The sequence below is a fragment of the Ammospiza nelsoni genome, chromosome 21 (genome assembly GCF_027579445.1).
Source record: "Ammospiza nelsoni isolate bAmmNel1 chromosome 21, bAmmNel1.pri, whole genome shotgun sequence".
Lineage (NCBI taxonomy): Eukaryota > Metazoa > Chordata > Aves > Passeriformes > Passerellidae > Ammospiza > Ammospiza nelsoni.
The window spans coordinates 9,677,106-9,684,146 of NC_080653.1; positions in this window are offsets into that span (position 1 = coordinate 9,677,106).

Consider the following 7,041-nt stretch of genomic DNA (forward strand, 5'->3'; position numbering starts at 1 on the left):
GCCCAGGGAGTGGGTTTGCTCTCAAAACAGGGCTCAGCCTTAGGGGTGCTGTTGTCCCCCCAGTAAAGGGACAAGAACTGCAAAAAGGCCCCACATTTCCATTCCTGGGGAAGGTTCTCAACAGAAGCAAACAGGAAGGGAAAGGACAGCCAACTGGGATGGGGCCCAGAAGCTGGGAATTTCCTCCTCCTGGGACATGATTTGCTGTGGGACCCCAAATTTACTGCAGGTAGAAGGAGGGAAGCTGGAGAGAGGGAGGGATGAAATGCTGGAGCAGCATCTGCCCCTGGCTCCAGCAAGGAGAGAAAGGATGGCTGAGATTCATTAAATAAAGAGACAGGAAAACCTTGCTTAAGGAGCTGTCTGGGAAAGGGGCCATTTCAGGCCTGCTGTATACAAGTGCCAGTGATTTGGGGCCAGAACAGACAATTGCTAAAATTTCCTCCAGGCTCCACTGTGCGAGGAGCTGCTCTCAAGCAAACCAGTTACAGAAAGTTGTGGGGAGCTCGTTGGTGTTTTCTGCTTGGGTTCTGCTTTTCTGCTGGCTCCATCAGAAGGGAAGGGAAAAGATCCCTCAAATTAGGAATTTTTTCTCACACAACAGCTCAGAGCACTGACCTGGTGGTGCAGAGAGGACGAGGCAGCTCCTGCTGGAGGAAGCATCTCACCATGCAGTGGGAACAGAGAGGGGTGGAAAAGGGATTTCATGATCCTCAGGATCAGTCTGCACCTGTCATAAACAACAGGGTGAAACTGGGGGAGAAGCAGGAGCAGAGGGGACAGCAGAGCTGTTCCCATGGAGAAGGTTTGCACCGCTGAACCTCAGCACAGCCACAGCAACAGAGTCCAGGTGCTTCTGCCCCTGCCATTCCCTGCTCTGACCTGGCAGCCAGGCAGGGAAGAGACCAAAATGGGCTCTGCCCCAAACCCCAACACTGCTCCACCTCCAGAAAAGAGGGATCCACGCTGGGATCTCTCACCTTGCCCCAGGTGGTGAGGCTGCTGCAGGTCAGCCAGCTGCTCAAGAGGCTGGCCTGGCTGCTTTGGGACATCCTCAAGATCATTCTCCACCTCTGCCACATGATGTTCATCCATTTCCATGCTGGTAAATGGCTGGAAAATGCTTGCCTGGTTTGGGAATATCAACCTGAGAAATCACCTTGGCCATGGAGCCTCAGGGACTGTGGGGACAGAGCCAGCGGCAGGTTGATCCTCTCTGATCCTGACACAGAAATCAGGAGCTGGGGAGGGTCCATCCCCTCTCTCCTGCTTTGCCATGTTCCTGCTCCGATTTGAACCTAAAAAGCGTAAAAAATCTGGATAAGAAATGCTGCTCAGTGCTTTCCATAGCAGCACCCCCCATCTACAGCACATTCTCACCACAAGGAGAACGCTGTGGTTTTGCCTCTGTGCTGGTGCCACCGACAAAGTGCAGAAAAGCCTCAGAGCTGGAGATAAATGCCCTGAACCAGATGAGATCAGCCGGGAACACCTGATCCTCATTCCCACAAGGTTATGGTCGAGGTTGCGAAACGAAGGAAGTGCCGCACTGGCATGCTGGCAGCAAATCAAAGCAAATGACATTAATTAAAGCAGATGTTAGGAATAGGAAATTAAGCTAAAGCAACATTTCATCTGCAGCGTCTTCTCTGGGCACTTCAGAGAGGGTATAAGTTTACTGTAGGGAAAGAGAAATGAGGAGGCTGGTGCAGAGGATAGATGTGCGGGAAGTTAAAAGAATTAGAGGAGAGTTTTAAAAGCTTTAGACTATACATTCAAGGTCATGTTCACTCTCTGTATTTATTTTGAATTGTGGGTGAGGGGGAAGGCTGAGAGTGCTGGCTGGCACTGCAGAGAGACTCAGACTAACATGGACCAGCATCCTTGACAAGGGGGCTCAGCTCTGAAATTGGGACCCTCCACACTCCTCCCTGCACGGCACTGATGGACTTTGTTACCGGTTTTGTAAAAATAATTTCCAAATTTTGCTCTTTTTAGCTCACTCAGGCCCAGGATTCACCAAAGCTCAGCGCATTTCTCTGGGCAGCTGGGGACAAGGGCACCACTGTCCCCTGCACAGAGGGGAAACTGAGGCACAGCATGATTAACAGTTCTGGAGCACGCAGCAAGCACAGGGCTGGCAGCACCCACCAGAGCTGCCCTCCAACCCCGTGAGGAACCACGAGAAGCCCCTCAGACCCTCTCCCGTGGTCTGCCTCACCCACAGACCCTTCCTCCTGCTCCCATCCTCGGGGCTGGCAGCGATGGGGGCGCTGCTGGGGCTGCACTGACGCACCCGTGTCATCCCGGGTCACCCAGCTTGTCCCAATCAGGGCCACATGCCTGTCTGTGCCGGGGCTGCGAGCCCGGGGCCGCTTCCACGTGGCCCCTGTGCAAGCTCACACGGCGCACGTAGGTGTCCCCAAGTCCCCATGGGAAGGGGGTGACATCCCTGCTATGTCCAAACTGTGCCAGGAGCTGTGCCTTGGGCTGTGCCTTGCCGTGTGCCAGGAGCTGTGCTAGGAGCTGGGTCAGGAGCTGTGCCTTGGGCTGTGCCATGCAGAGTGCCAAAAGCTGGGCCATGCCATGTGCCAGGAGCTGTGCCAGGAGCTGTGCCAGCAGCTGGGCCATGCTGCGTGCCATGAGCTGTGCTAGGAGCTGTGCCAGGAGCTGGGCCATGCCGTGTGTCAGGAGCTGTGCTAGGAGCTGGGTCAGGAGCTGTGCCAGGAGCTGGGCCATGCCGTGTGCCAGGAGCTGTGCCATGGGCTATGCCAGGAGCTGTGCCAGGGGCTGTGCCATGCCGTGTTCCATGGGCTATGCCAGGAGCTGTGCCAGGAGCTGTGCCATGCCGAGTGCCAGGAGCTGTGCCATGCCATGTGCCATGCCATGTGCCATGCCGTGTGCCAGGAGCTGTGCCATGCCCTGTGCCCTGAGCACGGCAGAATTTCCATTTCTCCCTCTGCCTCCGCCGTGCCCCGGGAGCGGAGCGATGCGGGAGCCAGAGACGCTGGTGCAGCTCCCGGAGCGGCTGCCGCGCTTCCCCCGGAGCCAGAAATTGCTGCGGGGCCCCGGGCGGGCTCCCCTCGGCGGTGTCTCCGCCGTGAGTTACGAGGAGCGAGCGGCTCCGCTCCAGAGCCCCAGCGAGGCAGCGCCGCTCGCTCCCTCCTCCCGCACCCCCGTGCCCCCTGTGCCACCCTGCCCTGCAGGGTTTCACCCCGTGGCACCCCCTGCGCTCCCCGGAGTGCCGAGCAGCGCTGGCTGGAGCCGCTGTTTACCCAGGGCGAGCGGGCAGATGGCTTGCTGACAGCTTCAGGAACACCTTGTAGCAGTTGCGGTGATTCCCGAGATCCGTTGCTTCCCATTTCAATTCACACATCATGATTTCTAAACCTCAGCTCGTACCTTCCCAGCAGAGCTCCCCACCTCCGTTCCTGCCTGCTCGCAGTCGCTGCCGGCCCGGGAAGGACGGGGAAGGGGATCCTGTGAGCCACCCTGCCACTGCCTCCTTCATCAGCCCCAAACCTGCCAAAGAAAGGGGAACGAGCAGCACAGAGGCTGGAAATCGCTTTGAGGGTGTAAGTTCTTCTTAGGGATGGAGAATTCATTTCCCAGCTGAATGATGGTTGTAAATGCATGGACAGAAAACAGGGAATTGGGGTCTGAGGTTGGCATGTGGCAGTCTCTTTTGGTGTGGAGCATCTCCACTTGGGATGGGTCCCTGCCACCCCTGCTGGGACCAGCATTGTGCCCAGAGGGCTGTGGCAGCCCGCTCAGCCCCTGGCGGTGTTTGGCAGCAGCTCAAAGAGCCAGACTGAAGCTGGGATGGAGCCTGGCCCTGGTGGCTCCTGTAAACAGCCCAAGTTCGGTCAGCAGGAGGCTCAGCCCCAGCTTCCCCACCTGGGATGGCTGCTGGCCCCACCTTCCCTCCAGGAATTGCTCTCTGGGCCTGGTGGGACCCCAGAGCTGGTTCTGGGACCTTTGTGCTCCCACAGCAAGCGTGCAGCAGAGCATCTCACACTTGTGTGCATTCCCTGCCCTCCTTGTGCTGCTGTGGCAGAGCCTTGGCCTCGGGGTGACAAAAGGAGTATGTTTTTCCAATTAAAGGAGCCAAATGTGTTTTCCTGCCAGTATTTAGTCCAACCTAACATGCAATGTCTACATTTTAACCTTGAAGAAGCCTCTGGAGACACTGCAAAATAAATCAATACTAGTCCACGTGCTGGAAAACAGAACCAATAAATAACTTCAGAGCAGCTTTTCTGTTTACCCTGTGAAATTCCCACTCTTGGCCGTGTGCTTCAAAACAGAGTCTCAAAATAAAATAGAAAAGAAAAACAACCCCCTGAACCCTTCATTAGTGGCCCAGCGTGAGGCTCTCCAGCCAGGCAGGGCTGGTTTCAGATTGCAGGTGCAGGGCCAATTCTCCACTGACCTCTGGGCTGGGATTTGGGATTGAGGTTGCCTGTGCAATGCTTTAAAAATATTAAATAAAAACGTGAAAAAAAAATTATATATACACACCCTGTATGGTTTCTTATGGCATGGAAGGTGCTGGAGGAAAACAAGCACCTGGGTTCTTGGATAGGATATCCCCAGCCTGGTTCCTGAGCCTGATCCCAGCTCCAGGGGCTGCAGCCAGGATTCCCTGAGCCCATCCCAGCCACGGGGACCTGCACCCCATGGGTTTTACCTGGTGTCATTGCTGTGTCCCCAGATGATGAGGGATAACTGTGTCCCTCAACCTTCTCCCTTTGCTCTTCCCAGGTTGGTTTGGGGCCAGTCAGGGATTCACCAGCTCTTCCTCCTTTCTGACAACAATAAACGTGTCTTTAGCATTAAATAAGATTTACAGGAGCTATTAAAAGGCAACTCAAAGGCATTTTTCTGCATCCTGCTGAGGAAAGGTCTCATGTGGGAGGCAGGTGGGGCTGCAGGGACACGCACAGGGCAGCTGGGGACCCACCTGAGCATGCAGGCACTGCTGGTGCCACCAACAGCCCGTGCTGGTGCCACCAGCGATGCCATGGACACATACACAGCAGTGCCATGGACACACAGCAGTGCCATGGACACACAAGGGCACACCCTGGACAGGGCAGATCCCACACAGAGTGACCCCACACTGCACAGACTGCCCTGGGATGGACAGATGGACACACAGCAGTGCCATGGACACACACACAGCAGGGACAGGACACACAGGGACACCTCCTGCACAGGGCAAACCTCACACAGTGACCCCACGCTGCACGGATTCATCCCCAAAGCCAAGGCCAGCAGGACACCAGGAGCACAGAGCAGGAGGAGACATTCCCACCAAGGGGGCAAAAGTGGGAAAACTTCAGCTCTTGCGCCCAGGAAGGTCCCTGTCCCTGCAGGGACACAGCAGAGGATCTGTGCAGGGGGTGGGTGTCAGCCTTGCTTTGGGCAGGCTCTGTGCCGTGCAGCAGCTCCAGGAACTCTGTGGGAAATGGGACAGAGGCAGGGCTGGGTTTTTATGGCTGGGAAAAGGAACACACAAACCTGCAGCTCACACAAGGTAAACACCAAACGCACCCCAGACTTCAGCTCACACATTCACATCCCTGTCCTGCTTCCCCTGCTGCACCCCAGGTCCTGTGGCACCACTGTCACCCTCTGCTCCTGTCCCTGCCCTGCACAATGAGGGGAGAGGGGACAATGATGACATGGCAGGGTGTGTGTCACACTCATCACTGCCCAGTTTATACCTGTGGGTATAAACTGGGCAGATTTAGCAACTCTAGGGCCTTCTGTTCTTCCTTACATCCCTGGGCCAATTCCCCACCCCTTAAATGCTTCACATTATTTATTACATTTCATTTAACCCCAGCCACGTCCTCCAAATAAAATTTATTTTGCAGCTGTCATTCAGGTTTACTCCAGCCTTAACCTCGTAATCCTATTGATTCCCTCATTATTCTGGGAGTGGGGATTGATTTCATGCCTTCTGTGCCGTGGAGAAGCCTTTGCTCATTAATCTCACCCACATTTACAAACAGCCCATCCTGCTCATTCATTATTTCCTCATTCCCTGACTCACGAGGTGCTCAGCTTGTCTGCTTTGCCTCCTGGTTTTGGGGTGTGGATGGAGAGGGAATATAATCCCTGTCCTAAAGGGCATCCTCACAGCCTGGATCTCCGTGTCCAGAGGAATTCCCATGCAGGGAATCTGCAGAAAATCCCCCAGAGCTGTGCTCTGCATCACCTTTGGGACATGCCCCAGGTCTGCATCCTCACAGGAAACCACTGAAACCAACTGGGCTGGGAAAAGCAGAACCAATGGCTGAGAACCAGAACAAATCCAGCTCAGGAAGGTCTCCAGATGAGCATCGTGCACCCACAGCCAGGCCCCGCTGCTCAGGGCTGTTGGACAGGTACCAGCAGTGCCTGTTGCTGATGCCCACACGTGTGCACACTCCAAACACACCACAAGTGTGTTTATAGGGTGTTATTAATCACCCAGAGCATTTCATAGAGCCCCATCCCCGTGCACAGCACTGTACAGTGTATGGGGGAAGACATGACCCCTGTCAGGGAGGCTTAGAATAAAAAATAGGCAGACACTGTAGTTCAGACACGTAATAAATCCCCCAGAAGGGCCAATCTCAAATATTTCAGCTCTTTCTCCCTCCCCTCCTATAATATATAATTGTCTTTGTTGGATCAATACAGAGGGGCTTTGTGGAAGGAGCAAGTTTAAGGGAAGATTAATGTAGTGAATTATACATGCAGCTAGGAAGAATTATAATATTCAGCTTCCAGGAGGAGAGGGAAGGGTCTGTGGGATCAAATCCTCCCTGCAGGGTGGGCACACAGTGCCTGGGGGTGCCTGAGGGATGGATGGATGGATGGATGGATGGATGGATGGATGGATGGATGGATGGATGGATGGATGGATGGATTCAGTGAGTGTGATTTCAGCATGGCATAAATCAGAGTGCCTGGGCTGCATCCCTCAGCCCCCCCGGCTTTGGGGCAGGTTTTGTCCCACCATGAGGCTGTGCACCACCTCACCCTGCA